Below are 15,487 nucleotides of genomic sequence, written 5' to 3'. Positions count from 1 at the left end.
TCTATTCACTGTGCCACCTAGATGCCCCATGGATACTGCTAATATGGAACAAAGTCTGTATCCTTTTACCCACAGAACTGTCCCTCTTTCCTTGAGATGGGTGAGTAGCTAGTCCGTGAGATAGGAACTCAGAGGGATAGAAAGATGTAAAGATTGATTTTCCATCTCGAGAAGTTCTAACTCTAGTTGGGGAAACAGGATACATTCTTATAAGAAAATAACTATTTGAGGTTCAAATGGGCCAGAAATTATTTATTATTTAGTTACTATTTCTGCGACCTTGGGAAATCACCCTTCAATTTTTCTCCTCTGTAAAATGAGAGTATTAAGCAGTGAATGCCTAAGGCCTCTTTCATCTCTAAAATCTGCGATGCTGTGATCCTCTGCTACCTTGAGCTGTCAAGGAAAGTTTAAATTCAGATAAGTAAAGTTAGCAGGGAGGGTCCTTCCATACAGGATAATGTACAGAATCTGGAATATGCCTGGGGGGAGGCGAGGGGGTCAGTTCATAGAGCAACCTGCCAACTTCCACAGCTTTGTAGAAGGCAGTCAGGAGGGCTAGGATTTATCCTGGGAAGTTACTTTGTGATATGAGCACCTGGTTCTACTCTAATTCTAAAGTGGATCAATGTGCATGAGAATAGAATTTAAATGTTCCTGCTCTTATTGTGACCTATCATTCCATCAATAACCATTCTATCAACAACTTACAATGTACTAGGCACTGGGGATACAATGTTAAAAATGAAAAAGTTTAGCCTCAGTTTTCTTTCTATCATGGAGGGGCTCCGTGTACCTGTGTGTATACACACAAAATGTGTATATGTATAGATATTTGCGTGTAAAAATATCTAAATTCACCTTTATTTTTATATATAAAACAAAATTTTAAATTAGATTCTAGAGAGAATTAAACATCCACCTCAGAACAAAAAGGAACTTGACTGAGGGGTGTTGAAGAGAGATTTGAGGAAGAGTTTTTTTTTTTTTAAGGGGGGGGGGAGGCAGGGAATTGCAATGGAGCTGTCCAGCAAAGAGTAAATTCCTGACAATTAGAACAAAGCACTCATATTCTTTGGTAACAAATGAGCAATGTTTAATAGTCACTTGGGAAAAGAAAAATGATTGGAACCCTACCGAGTCTTTTTAGTTTTTCTTAGTTATTTTGTAGAACATTCACAGAACTTTACTGCCAGTTTCATGCTCATATTCTTAGCTTACCTTGCTCACAGGCTGCTGATTAATCACCTGTCTGAGCATGGAAAGTGCTGATTAATTTGTGACCCTGAATGAAGACTAGGGAATTCACACCACGTTTCTAGATTTGAAGGAGGTCACTGTATGCCTGAAAAGCCACTTCACTAATTATATTTGGAAGCTCTCAGATGAAAATGCATGGAAAGGTCCCCACCCCCTTTCACTTATTAGGTTTTTATAAATGACGATTTTGAGATATATGGGCTCTGTACAATTTTGAAAAAATGCACATGCAAAAGCCAATCACCGATATTAAGACTTCTGTGCTTAGAAACATAGGTTTTACACCTGGAAGGGGCCTCAGAGGCCTTCTAGTGCAAACTTCTGATCTTTATAGTTAAGAGAACTGAGGCTCAGAGAGGTTACTAACCTACATAAGGTGATGTTCTGGATAGGAAGCATCAGAGGTGGGATTTGAATCTGTATCCATCCTCTGACTCCAGAGACAGAATGTTCTTTTCATCGTAATACTGATAAAAGATCTAGGGTTCTTTGAAGCTTAGTGTTCCCCAATGCTTTACTGATGTGCCTCAGTTTGACTTGGAAGATACCATTTGACCTGTTTTCATACTGCATGTGGTCCACAGAGCTTTATTTCTCCAGCTCCTGGAGGTATGTGCCAGAGAGGAAGTAGGTAGCAAAGCAGAGATTCTGCTGATGAGGGAAAATACTAAATGCATTTTTAAAAAGAAACCTGCAGTTTTCACAAACTTGGCTGCCTGCAGGGCTTTGGATTGTCTCAATAAGTTGAAGAGGGGCTGGGGTAGTGAGAGAAGTATGCAAGGAAGAACTGAAGAGCCAGAGTTGGACAGGGAGGCAACACAGAAAACCCTTGGTGACTTGTGCCTTGTTCTGCCATTCTTTTGTACTGGCTTTTCTTCAGGTTTCTTGTAGTTTGCTAAAGTGGAGCCATGATGGGTTTCACTGCTGCTATTCTCCCTTGCCTTGCTGTTCCTGTGAGGTAGCTAAATAATGTCAAATTGAGGAATGGAGATAATGGGACCGCTGACATCTGGCTAATTGCCATTCTGTCTGGGGGTTGCCTGGCAGCTGAGTGGGGCATGATTTGGAGATGAGGAACTTCCAGTGAACCGTGATGGACAGAAGCCATCTGAGAAAAGAAATAGGAAAAAAATAGGCAGAGAAATAGAGGAGGGGAGGGTCATGTGCACTACTCTCTTTTCTCTCTTCCTCTTCCCTTCCACCTTCAATAGATCATAGGAGTGAAGACATTTTCTTTAATTTCAACTTTCTTTGAAATAGAAATCAGAGAAACACCAAAGAAATAAAAGTATTTCTGGGGTGGCTAGGTGGGACAGTTAATAGAGCACTGGCCCTGGAGTCAGAAGGACCTGAGTTCAAATCCGACCTCAGACACTTACTTGTTGTGTGACCTTGGACAAGTCACTTAACCCCAATTGCCCTGCCTTCCCCCCTTCAAAAAAAGCCAAAAAAGGAAAAAAAGAAATAAAAGTGTTTGCAATAATGATCCTACTCAAAATAATGATGTAAGTGAAGCTGATGTTCCTCTGCCACTTTGACTTCTCTATTTCCCCCATCTCCATGGCTATCTAAAATAGAAAGATGGCATAGCAATCATTTAATCAATCAACCAGTTAACAAGAATTTATAGGTGGTACATTGGATAGAGCACTGGAACTGGAATCAGGAAGACCTGAGTTCAAATCTAGCCTCAGATGATTATTAACTGTGTGAACCTGGAAAAGTCCCTTAACCTCTGCTTTCCTCAGTTTCTTCGATTATAAAATGTGAATAACAGGACCTACTTTGTAGGGTTACTGTGAGGATCAAATGAGATAATATTTATAAAGTTCTTAGCACAATACCTGATATATAGTAGACACTATATAAATGCTTATTTCCTTCCTCTCCCCACCAGGCAGAGTGATAAGTACTGAAGATGCAAATGCCAACATCATATAGCAGCTCTTCTCAATGATCTTTTATTCTATTGAGGTATATATGTATATTACTTACCTTGAAGAGTTGTTTTGAGACTCAAATGAGATATTTGTAAACTGCTTAGCACAGTGCCTGACAGAGAGTAGGCACTGTATAGATGCTTATTCCCTTCCATCCACATTCCTTATAAACAAAATAAATATTAGCAAAGTTTATGAGAGGCATCTACTCCTCCAAAGAGGACATGATTTGTGTCTTCTTGTTATCTTCTAGCTGACTAGAATCCAAAGTTTCCAGTGTACTTTCCCCACCGGAATCTGCTTTCCCCTATACATTTCACTATCCACCTCTCTCCACCTCCATATAAACATACCATCCCGTGATTCATGCCAACAGGGGCAATCTCCCTACACCCTCCAAGTTGGCAATTAACTTATCTTTTAAGCAAATTTATAATAGTGTTTTAAAAGGGAAGGGTTGGAGAAGAAACAGCATCATTTCAGTTAACATTAAGGCATTTTAACAGGAGCCTTTTCGATGCAATAAAGTTGTGACTTTTAGTTCAAATAGGAAGGGAAGTACCACAGCCAGTGGGTAAGAGGGAAATTTGGGAAGTAAATATGAGACCTAGTGACCTTCACATTGCACCTTATCACTGATTTCCCAAAAGCACACCAGACTTGAGCATATGCCAACAGTTTTACAACTGTGATATATTTGCTGTCCTGCTACTAAGTCACATGAAACATCAAGAATTCTTCTCTATTGTTGTTAGATTGTGGGGAAAGGGTCATTGCCAATTATATTTGATTTGCAGTCACCATTTTCCTAATTAAGCTGAAAAGTTTCAGGAGGTAGGGATGGGGGGGGTGAAGGTTAGAGTCATGCTATTATTTTGAGCCCACTTTGAAAGCTAAATGTGCTTTAGAATGATGCTGCTATCGGTGCTTTTGTTTATTTTCATGAAAATCTGAGTGCATATCAGGACTTGGAGGGTTTTATACAGTCTGACCTTAACTGAAGCTTTGCAAGCTGCAGCAAACTTTATGGCACAAGTGACTTTCAAGCAATACGTGGACATTCCTAGTAAATGAGAGTTTTACCAAGAGTTTAAGAAAAGAAGCTACTTGGCCTTTATGACTAGATGTTTTGGGGAAAATAAAAGAGGATAAATTAATCAATTAATTAATGAAGAAATGAATGTCTGAATGCAAAAAGCATGTGCCAAGTGCTATGCTAAGTGGGAGCAGAGGGTGGGGGTGAGGAGACTATGCTTTGGAAGGTTACATCACCAGTGAGTACAGCCATAATAGATTGTCACAATCTTTTCAGTTGAGATGGCAGTATCGATTTGATTGTGGGAACAAAACTGAAAAGCGAGCAGTGTGTGTGTATGTGTGTGGGGGTGGGGTGGGGTGGGGGTGCAGATGTTGGGAAAAGAAGAGGAGGCCAGGTACAAGTGTGTAGCAGTAGGACTGCTGGTGAGTAGATGACTGGGAATAACTTAAATCATGGGTGGATTTGGCCTATATAGAGTGGGTCTTATAAGAAGTTCACCTCAGGGTAGGGATTTTGGAACTGAAACAGTTAAATCCTCTGGTATATGGTCTTTGGTCTAGGAGCAAAGCACCTGGTAAGATGATAGCCAGAGAATTAATTTATATTGGAGAATTTATTTTATATGAATAAATAAATAATTTCTTCAAAGTGTAGATACATCTTTTGACTCTGTGGTTCTGAAAATTCACATTTAGAGTATCAGCATTTTTCCATAGGGTTGGCTAAATTTACATTGATTTCCTCTCAGTAATCAGAAATGAATAAATCCTTTGGAAGGGGTCCAAATTCCTTCATATGTCAATCTCTGGATTCAGTTCTGTCAGCACTAGGAGCCTTTCTGCTTTGGAAGAATATGAACCTTTTGTGGAAGCTCTGTAGATGTTGCAGAATGTAACCTTGATTCAAAAACAGGATATGTGAGACTTGAACGTTGTGAGAGGTGTAATGACACTGAAAAACAGCTGCAAAATTGGTGTCATGGATTTTTGTCCATTAATAAACATAGGATCATCTTTTTTTTTTTTCTGGGAGATCGCAGAACTGACTTTATAGCCCTTTTAAATCATTGGTTTCCTCCAAAACTCAGCTCATTTTTTAAACACGTATGCTTTCCTGATCCCTTCAACTGCTTGTACCTTCTTATCCAAATTTACTTTGCATGTATTTTGTATATAGTTTTATATGTAATGTTTTTCCCCTTGATGGAATGTAGGATCCTTGAGTACAGGGACTGTTCTGTTTCAGTCTTTCTATCCACAACTTGATCACCATACCTGGCATATTGTAAAAGCTTAATAAATACATGTTATTGAATTGTTTGGGGTGGGCATTAGCAGATGAGTTTTAAGTTATAGGTCTATTTATATATTAAGGCAACTAAATAGAAAATGAGGAAAATACACACACATGTCACTTCAATACATGCATATGTTTGTATCAATATATTTATATGTAGACGTGTATTTGGAACTCAGAGGAAAAAATCTAGGTTTCGAAATTTATTCAACAATGCTCCCTTTCTGCTGACCAGGCATTTTGCCCAGAACCAGGTGCTTTGGAAAACCTAAAAGAAATGAGGGTGAATGCTTCTGGTTTGCAGGAGCTCACTATTTTGTTGGGAAGATAAGAAACAACTTGAAAGAAATCCCAAGACAATATCTAAACAAGCCCATGTTGGTAAGGGACAGATTGCTGGAGGAGTAAGAGCTGTAGTGAATCCAAGTTAAAGCATTTGATTAAATTAGTTAAGGGCAGATTTTCTTATTTCTGGTCCAGTGTCCAGAATGGAATGAAGCTATCAGAAAATTCATGAATCTTCAACTTCTCTTTGCCTTGAGAGACAGAGCTTATGAGAGAGGTTTTCACTTTGTTTCGGCACTATCCCCATCCCTGCAATACTTGTTTTCTTTATTTTTCTTAACCAAGAACACATGTACATAATTCAATTGAATAAACCAAGAAGTGCCTACTACATGCAAAGTATGTCCCTGGAGCTTAGAAACAGCAACAACAAAAATGCAATGAATATGTTCCTTGTCTTGGAATAATTTTCAGTTTTAGACTTTGTACACAAATAAACATGAGACAAAACAGAATATGACAGCACAAAGGAAGGGATAGAAAAAGAAACGGGAGGAAGAATAATGGCATAACCTGGAGGGATTGGAGGATAGCAATTGTAGTCAGGAGTCCTAAGTGGAAATCCTGCCTTTAAAATATATTACTGTTATTGGGGCGGGTAGGTGGGCACAGTGAATAGTGAATAGGGCACTGGCTCTGGAGTCAGAAGGACCTGAGTTCAAATCCAGCCTCAGGCACTTAACACTTACTAGCTGTGTAACCTTGGGCAAGTCACTTAACCCCAATTGCCTTGACTTTCCCCCTCCAAAAAGAAAAAAAAAAGTATTATGATGTAACCTTGGGCAAGTGTTCTTCCATCCTTTGTGAAAACTCTTTTCTATACTTTTTAAATTGTACAACCTGATTTTATATATTTGTTCATTTTTTAAATTGTGTACATGTACTACCATACAAATGATTATGCAGATTTAAGCTTAAATAAAATGAAAATGTAAAACGATGAAATGGTGAAGTGGTATTTGGAAATTATATTCTATTTATTAATACAAAATCTTTTTCCCCTTGCTAGGAAATAATTGTTAATAATGATATATTCCCGAGAGCATTAGGATTGAATGTGCTGCATTATTTTTCAAAATCTTGGCTTAACACTATGATGTAGTGATGCCATGAGCTGCTTCTAAGTTTGGACTCTTGTAAAACTTGTTTTAATGGCTGTCATAGTTGAAAAGCATACCACACAAATACATACTTTTCAAATTAAAAAAGTATATTGTTGACTATGCTTACTGACTCATTTTTTATTTCTACCCACCAATTATAGAAAAGTTTTTTATTGAAATTCTGGTAACAAATCTCCATTTTCCCTGATGTCAATCAATTGTTCTTGCAAACTAATCAGTATGTGTTGCCCTAGTGTATTTTTAATAAATAAATTCAAACCCCACTTAAACTCTTCGTTTGGAAATGTTTTAAGCAGGATAGAAAATCCTGTTTCCAAAGGGTTTTTGTGCATTTGAGAGTTTTTGTAGGTGATATAATTTCATTGTTTTCAGTAACCCAGAGAAAAGACTCAGTATCCAGGAGAAGTCTAAATGTTGCAAATAAATTGAGAATGATGAAATGGCAATTAAGCAGTCATCGGTAACTTTGAAGAGAGCTTTTTCAGCTCAGTGAAGAGTCTAAAATAATACAGGGGTTGAGAATCTGAGAGACTGGTACTTTTTGGAAATAGCAAAGATTCAAACAGTGGTTCAGAATTAATAGGTGGAGATTGTTTGCTCATTTGAAAATAAGGGGGGTTTAAGCAGGTTCATATGATTCAGTAGGTAAAGAAAGATTGAGGAAGAGAGGGAGAGAAGAAAACTAGCATATGTTAACCACCTACTATGTGCCAGTGACAGAGCTAAGTGCCTTTCAAGTCATCTCATTATATTCCCACAATGCCTTGTGAGATGTGTGGAATTATAAACCTCATTTTTCAGCTGAAGAAACTGAGAGAAACAGAGATTAACTGACTCTCAGGGTCATAAAACTAGTAAATACGTGAGAGCAGTTTTGAGCTCATGTTTTCCTGACTCCAAGCCCAGAGCTCTATCCAATAAGTCACCCATACATTCATACACTGAACCTTATTCCGAAAAGGAAAGGGGATGGAGGGAGGGAAAGAGGAAGAAACAGACAGACAGAGACAGAAAGACAGAGACAGAAAGAGACAAAAGCAGACACAGACACAGAGAGATACAGTCAGTGAGACAGAAACACAGAGAAACAAAAAGAAACAGACAAAAACAGAGACTGACAGACAGTGAGAGAGAAAAAGAGAGGCAGACATAAAGAAAGGGAGAGAGAGGCAGAGACAGAGAATGCTAAAGAAATGGAATGACTGATGGAAGAATATTATTGGAGAGTTATAAAATAAAGAGCATAAATGGTAGCATGATCAACCTTGACAAGGAGGAAAACCATTGCATCTCTGAGATCTGAAAGATAGTTAAGGTGAAGCCTTAAGACAAAAGAGAGGTTGTAAAGTATGATGCTGGGGAGATGGGGAATCCTGTAATTTACAGATTTAATCATGTCAGTAAAGTAGGAGGTAATGTGATTTACTGAGAGAGGGTTGGAGAATGCTTAGAGGGAGATTTGTAACAGTTGCTGTGAGAATTGAGTTAAGGAGCTAATTAGAGATGAATCGAAGGATAGAAGTGCAGTGGTGACATCTTAGTTGGGGTTAAAATACCATAACTATCTAGTGTACCCAGGAAGTTCATTACTTTCTCCAAAAGTACTCAATGCCTCATGAATAGAGAATAGAAGTGGTTGGGGTGTCCCAGGATTAGAAATTAGCAGAACAGGGATAATAGAAAGGAGGGTGGTGGGTTTGGTCAAGAGGAGTTGCTGTGTGCATTGTAGAAATAGCTAATTATTTGGGTGGCTAGGTGATGCAGTGAATAGAGCACTGGCCCTGGAGTCAGGAGTACCTGAGTTCAAATTTGGTCTCAGACACTTAACACAAAACTAGCCATGTGACCTTGGGCAAGTCACTTAACCCCAATTGCCCTGCCTTTTCTCTCTAAAAAGCAAAAAAATGAAAGAAAGAAATAGCTAATTATCAGGTCAAGTTGTGGATGAGAGGCAAGTGAAGCTAGAACAAAGGTGTTTGACTATAGAAACAGAGGTACATCAACTGACCAGAGGTTACATTGAGGATGAAGATTTAATTGTGAGGAAGGGGAAAGATTCATAGATAGGAGGTAATGATCATAAGAGGAATTTCAGAGTTCAAGACTATGGAATTATAAAGGAAACAATCTGAGATTATAGAGGTGAATATATAGAGAGGCGAAATCTGTGGTTCAACTGTCACTGCAGGCAGCTGTGAAAGAATGGAGCTAGTCATATGAACTGAAAAGATCAATATCCTTAGAGTCAAGAATCATTAGAGGAAATATGAGAGACATCAAGGATGGTGGCAGAAGTTGAGTGGAAAGGAAGAATTTTCAGAAGTATGAGAGTGCTCTGGATCATTATATTGTCCTGCTGTTACAGAAAGCACCCTAGCATACCCAGGATGACTGCTAGCACACATTCTCTGATCTATTTTTCTAAAGGAAAGTAACTCAAAAGGGGTTAACAATCTTAGTTTAATCAAACCTGGTTCAGAGGAAAACTTCAGCCCCTGAACTTTGGAGAAAATACAAAACAGAAGTTACAAGTAGCCAAAAAACAAAAACCCAGATAAAATAACACAATTCAACAGACCAACAGACAGGGCTTCTAGCTCTCTAACCATCACATACCTACATAGTTAGTTACCAGAGAGAGAATGAATATATATATATATCTTCTCCAGGGTCAGAAAATATCTTAACCTTCATGACCCACTGCCTAATTACAAAGTAGCAAAAGACATGTTGAAAAACAAGCCTCTCCTAAGCAAGCTTCTCTTGTTGGACTCCAAGTTAGGCCCATTAAGGGGCAGAAAAGATCTTCAGATTCCTTACCATTACACCTGACTCCAAGTGAATAATGACCAGATTAGCCCTAATAACATGAATATTTGACTTATTGGCCCCCTTCCTTACTTTCTATCTTTCTGTGTTCTAAGATAACTTGGACCTTGTGCTGTTACTTGTTTCCTGAGGATTCATCACTGAGGCTCCAAGGTGCTAAGTGCAATGTCTCGGGCATAGTAATCACTATATAAATGCTTATTCCCTCCTTTCCTGTCACAAACTAAGGCAACCCCCATCCTCATTAATCCTACAATTCTTTTAGAACAAATAAACAATCTCATGTTGGGACAAAAGCAGCAAGAAACTAAATAACCCAATACATGAAAGACTGAAGATAGATGAATATGTTAATTCCTTCAGGTATCTTCCTCTTTTCAAAGAATAATTTATCAAATCATCCTTAGAAAGTCATTTATTTGGCACCTAAAATGGAGACATTTGGCTCCATGGATAGGGTCATTTTTGTACTCCCTTAAATTATATAGACAACTTCCCATTTCATACATACATATATATATGTGTGTATGTGTATGTGTGTGTACTCATATATATGAAATGTGAGTATGTGTATCATATGTGTTTGTGTGTGTATATATACATATATATGTGATTTGTATATATGTGTATATATCGATCCATTTTTCCCTCTCTTTCTGTGTGTGTGTGTATATATATATGTATGCATTTATATGTATGTATATGTACATATACCAAACTAATACTACACAAAGATGAGTAACGTTATTTCTGCCTGTGAAAGTGCAATTCTAGTTAAGTCTTGGAAAGGATTGATTATTCTGTCACATGAATAGTGTATTCATTTTGTTTATTGACTTGCACTATTTTTTAATTGCAAAGAAGCTCAGTGCATTGTACTGGGACAAGCATTCAACTGGGAATCTTGAGACCCAGATTCTAGTTCTGACTGCTACTGATTGATTAGGTGTGTGACCAAGGGCAAGTCACTCAGCATCTCTGGGCCTGTCTTTCCTAAGCTGTAAAATGAAAGGGCTATACTATGTGATTTCTAAGGTCTCTATCCTTCTTTGATTAATGTTTTTCCTGGAGAGATTTAAATTGTTTCTTATAACAGTTTACAAAATACATGAAAATTTTTTTTCAAAAAACTGTATTACCTTTACATTAGGAGTATTGTGGTTACATTGTGTGTGTGTGTTTGTGTGACTTGATCAAAAAAGTTCTTTCATGAATTTCCATCAATATTTCAACAAAGCCCCATCTAAATGGTGAATTATGCATCAACATATGTTCATACTGATTTATACCTTGGTGACCATTTTTGGCATTAGATCAGTAACTAGCAATTACATCTTTAATAGTTTGTTTATTAATATCCAGAAATTGGGAGTATTATTTTAATGAACAGTGTGTCATTTTAATTTAATGAAAGAAAGAACTTCATTACCAGTTCTCTGGTTTCTGAAAACTTTCCCAATATGCAGGAAATGAATAGGAAGCAGCATGATAAATTGCTTCTGCCCATCTCAATTAATAGTAGTAGTCTTTTCAGCCTTGTTGGATCGTCTAATGTTAGTATTTTTACTTGTCATTCAATAGAAACTTTGGGTACTAATGTATCAAGTTTCTCAGATATTCCAGGCCTAATTATAGCCTTGAATGCCTTCATCATTACATTGAAAAGGACTAATATGTCCTAAATGTTCTTTCCTGAAGAGCCCATCACACCTGCCTGATCCCTTCTCACTGTAGCTTTCTCAGTGAGAAGTCCTATTGGCTGGAAAAGGCAAAAACCACAATGACAAATGATCATTTTCCAAAACATATAAACCCATAGAATATGCATTTGGATATGGGTAAGCCCTGCTCTGAGAGAATATGAACCCCCCCCCCCAAAAGAAGCCAAACAGATAAAGCAGCATATGATTAAATCCATGATAGAAAGTTCCTTTGTACATATATTTAAGCAAAAAGACACCCTGGTACATTAACAATATGAGTTGACTTCAAAAATAGATGTATGCACACCTAATTTCTCAGGAACATGACTGTTTTTTAAAGAGGGTTATCCTTGTATCATAAGTAGCATAATATATCATAAGATATCATTGAGTGATTGCTTTGTCAAATGCCATCTGCTATTATATCTTTGCCCTACAAATGTCTTGACTTTTTCTTGGAGACAGTGATAAGAATATAAAAGCAGAATGGACTGGTAAAAAAGAAGAGATATTTAGGACTTCGAACATCATAGGATGATTCTAAGCAAGAAGGCAGTTTAGAAGTCATCTAGTACAATTATCTTTTTTTTTTGTTTTGTTTTCTTATACACTTATTTTGCAATCATGCCCATCTCTTTGTGACCTCATTTGGGGTTTTCTTTGCAAAAATAGCAGATTGATTTGCCATTTCTTTCTTCAGCTCATTTTACAAATAAGGAAACTGAAGCAGACAGAGTAAAGTGACTTGTCCAGGGTCATGCAGGTAGTAAGTTTCTGAGACTGGATTTGAACTCAGGTCTTCCTGACTCCAGGCCTCATACTCTATCCACTCCACCAGCTAGAAGCCCCTGATTTTTCAGACCAGAGAAGTTACATGATTTGTTGAATATCACTGAGGCAGATATTGGCAGAACCAGAATTCAGAGAAGGTTCTCAGATTTCAATTTCAGTATTTTTCCTAAAATGCTACATGGTCTTCTAGGATGACTTCTAGACCCATATGTCCTTAGAATTTTCCCTTAAGTACTCTTGACTTCATTTGCCTTTTCTGTCAAATGAATTCAAAATGTAAATGTCACAGAATGGTCTAAAGTAAGCTTTGTGTATGTTTTCTATACTTGTAAAACAAATCCGAGGGATAATATTTCTTTCACCCTAGTAGGTATGAATACAATAGTCCTATGAAACATATGATATGTTATTATTTCCATTTTATAGATGAGCAAACAGAAACTTGGAAAATTTAAGCAACTTTTCAAAGGTTATATGAGAATAAAATAATATAAATATTTAGCAACAATATTGCATGTGAAAATGTTGCTATCACCCCAATAACATATGAGTGGTGTAGTAGAGAGACCACTGGACTTAGCATCACAAGGAGCTGGGTTCAAACTTTACTCAAGACACTTTTTAGTTCTGTGATCTTGTATGTTGGAATTCCTCAATCCAATAAATTCCTAAATCCCTAAATCCAAGGCTCAGCTTAAGTGCCACCTCCTATTCAAAACCTATTGTGATCCCCCCACCCCAAGATGAAAGAGACTTTTTAACACATTGCATGTATTTTACTTTTACTTATCTGTACCCCTCTCTCAGGTCACCTGGAAGCTTCTTGAAGGTAGGGATTATTTTAATTCTATCATCATATCCCTACCACATGGTAGTAAATACTTAATACATGCCTTTTGAATTAAATTGAAGTTATAGTATGGTTTTGTTCTTTCTGTGATGACGGAAAAAGTCACAGAAATGTAATATCCTGTCCATTATGTAGATGCCGCACAAGTATTAAGCATGACATTTCCCTCTATCCACAACAAAAAAAATGCTGTCCACTTGGTATGTGCTTGATACAAGGGAATCAGAGCTGCATATCGTTCAGAATAGATTGGAACAGATACTACCTTAGGAACAAGGAGGCAAAAGGATTCATATTATAAAACATAATTGTGCTATTATTACTGATGTCAAACCTAGTGATTCCACTGATTAATTACGGTTGGGCATGCTTTATTGGTAATGATTTATGGATGACAAATATGAGTAATTATTAAGCTTAATTGTATTTGAATTATTTTCCCCCTATTATTTATCTGCAGGGCTAGAATGATACTAAATGTGGTAGAAAAAGAATAAAGTTCAGCAATGGCTAAATGAGCTTACTAATGTTTACATATGTAATAATTTATGACATTAATTCTCATATGGTAGAAAGAGATGGCCACTGAACTTTTCAAGTATGGGGCTGAAAGAAACCAAAACAAAATCTAATGTCCCCTGACTTTTGGGAAGGGAGAGAGATGGGAAGCATTGATCATTCAGGGAGATACTTCAGCCCAGTTGTATCTGAACTTAGCTGAATAAGAAGGAGCTTACACTGATGGCAATATTGGTATTATCTGGGGTACATAATCCACTGTTTTGCAGTGAAAGATTTTTCAAAATTATTATTCACAAGTAAAAATATTTATAATCCCAGCATGTTTTAAGAGAGGAAGCATGATACATTCAAACAACAACATCAACACCACTTTGGAGATCTGGTTTCAAGGTCCACGCTTGATGCTTTATAATCTCTCTAACTTTAGGCAAATTGTTGAACTGCTCTGAGCTTCATTTCTATTATCTGTGAATTGGAGGCATTGGATGACTTGATTTCTATAGTACCTTTTAACTGATTTTATGACTCTATGTTGAAGTCCTCAGTGAGGTTTTTTTAGGTTAATTTTGGTTGACCCATGGATGGTGAAAGTATTTTCAAGGAAATAAAATTACTTTGGCTGTGGGGAGGCAGCAGGACACTAAGTCATGAGCCTCTAAGCTCTGCCAACTCTGGAAAAGGCTGGTAACTAGCCAAGACCCTGAGGGCTTTGCTTGATTTCCAGAGAGGCCTACTCAGATTTCAGCTAATGTCACCTTTACTGCAGAGGGTCAGCATGGGAACCCCGTCTGCTTTCCAAAAGTCAAATAAATCACTAAATTTCTAGAAGCTGAATTCTCCATTTTTTTTTCTCTAGTAAAGACAGTAAGGAATCTTATTACAGAATTCATGATGGAGAGTTCTTATAGTTTAGACTTTTAGGGCTAGAGTGCAGGGTCAGTGATGCCTTTCATATGGCTAGTCAAACTGGCTTCTGCTAGAGAGGAATCCCCTGCCCCCTTTCATTTTCCCTGGAATATAATCAATAAATAAACATTCACCATACAAAAAAAGAATGTCGTGCTACCTGTTCTCAAAGACTAGTTAGATACTGGGACACAATACATAAGCTGCCTTTACATGAGTGGTGTCATATGTTAAAGGTCAAATTTCTTGTTGAGATAATAAGTTCTTGTAATGGTAAGGGAATTGGAAGATCTTCCCTGCTCCTTAATGGGCCTCCATTGGAACCCAACAGGAGGGAATTTATTGGGGGGAGGTTTGTTTTTCAGAAAAGCCCACACCTTTTGTTACTTTGTATACTATACATATATATGTATTTGTATGGACATGTTTATACATATAACCATGTGTATGTGCATGTTTATATGTACATGTGTGTGCATATAAAGGCATGCATATGTACATGTGTGTATGCATGTTATGTATGCATGTGTATGTCTATGCATACATATATATGTTTAATTAAAGATTGTTGACCCTTTTAAAGTCACTTTTCTTTAGTAAAGCAGATCAAAGAACTTGTGCTGGAATCCATCCTGGACATGCTAGGGTGTTTGCTGTTACAGTGGTATAGGAGGTCAAAGGAGGGGCACACCACTATTTTGATGCAGTTAGTCAATAGGAACTTCATATAAAGGATTCTGTCTTTATTTGATTCAGATAAATGAAGAGGAAGGGAAAATCCTTTTTGCTCTGTCCTGTCTCTTCTACATTTATATAAGTAGGATAGATCAATAGATAGATAGATAGATAGATAGATAGATAGATAGATAGATAGATAGATA

The sequence above is a fragment of the Petaurus breviceps genome, unplaced genomic scaffold (genome assembly GCF_028583685.1).
Source record: "Petaurus breviceps papuanus isolate PSGF00001 unplaced genomic scaffold, PetGlider_PUasm1.0 129, whole genome shotgun sequence".
NCBI classification, from domain to species: Eukaryota; Metazoa; Chordata; class Mammalia; order Diprotodontia; family Petauridae; genus Petaurus; species Petaurus breviceps.
Note: the sequence above shows the minus strand (reverse complement) of the source record.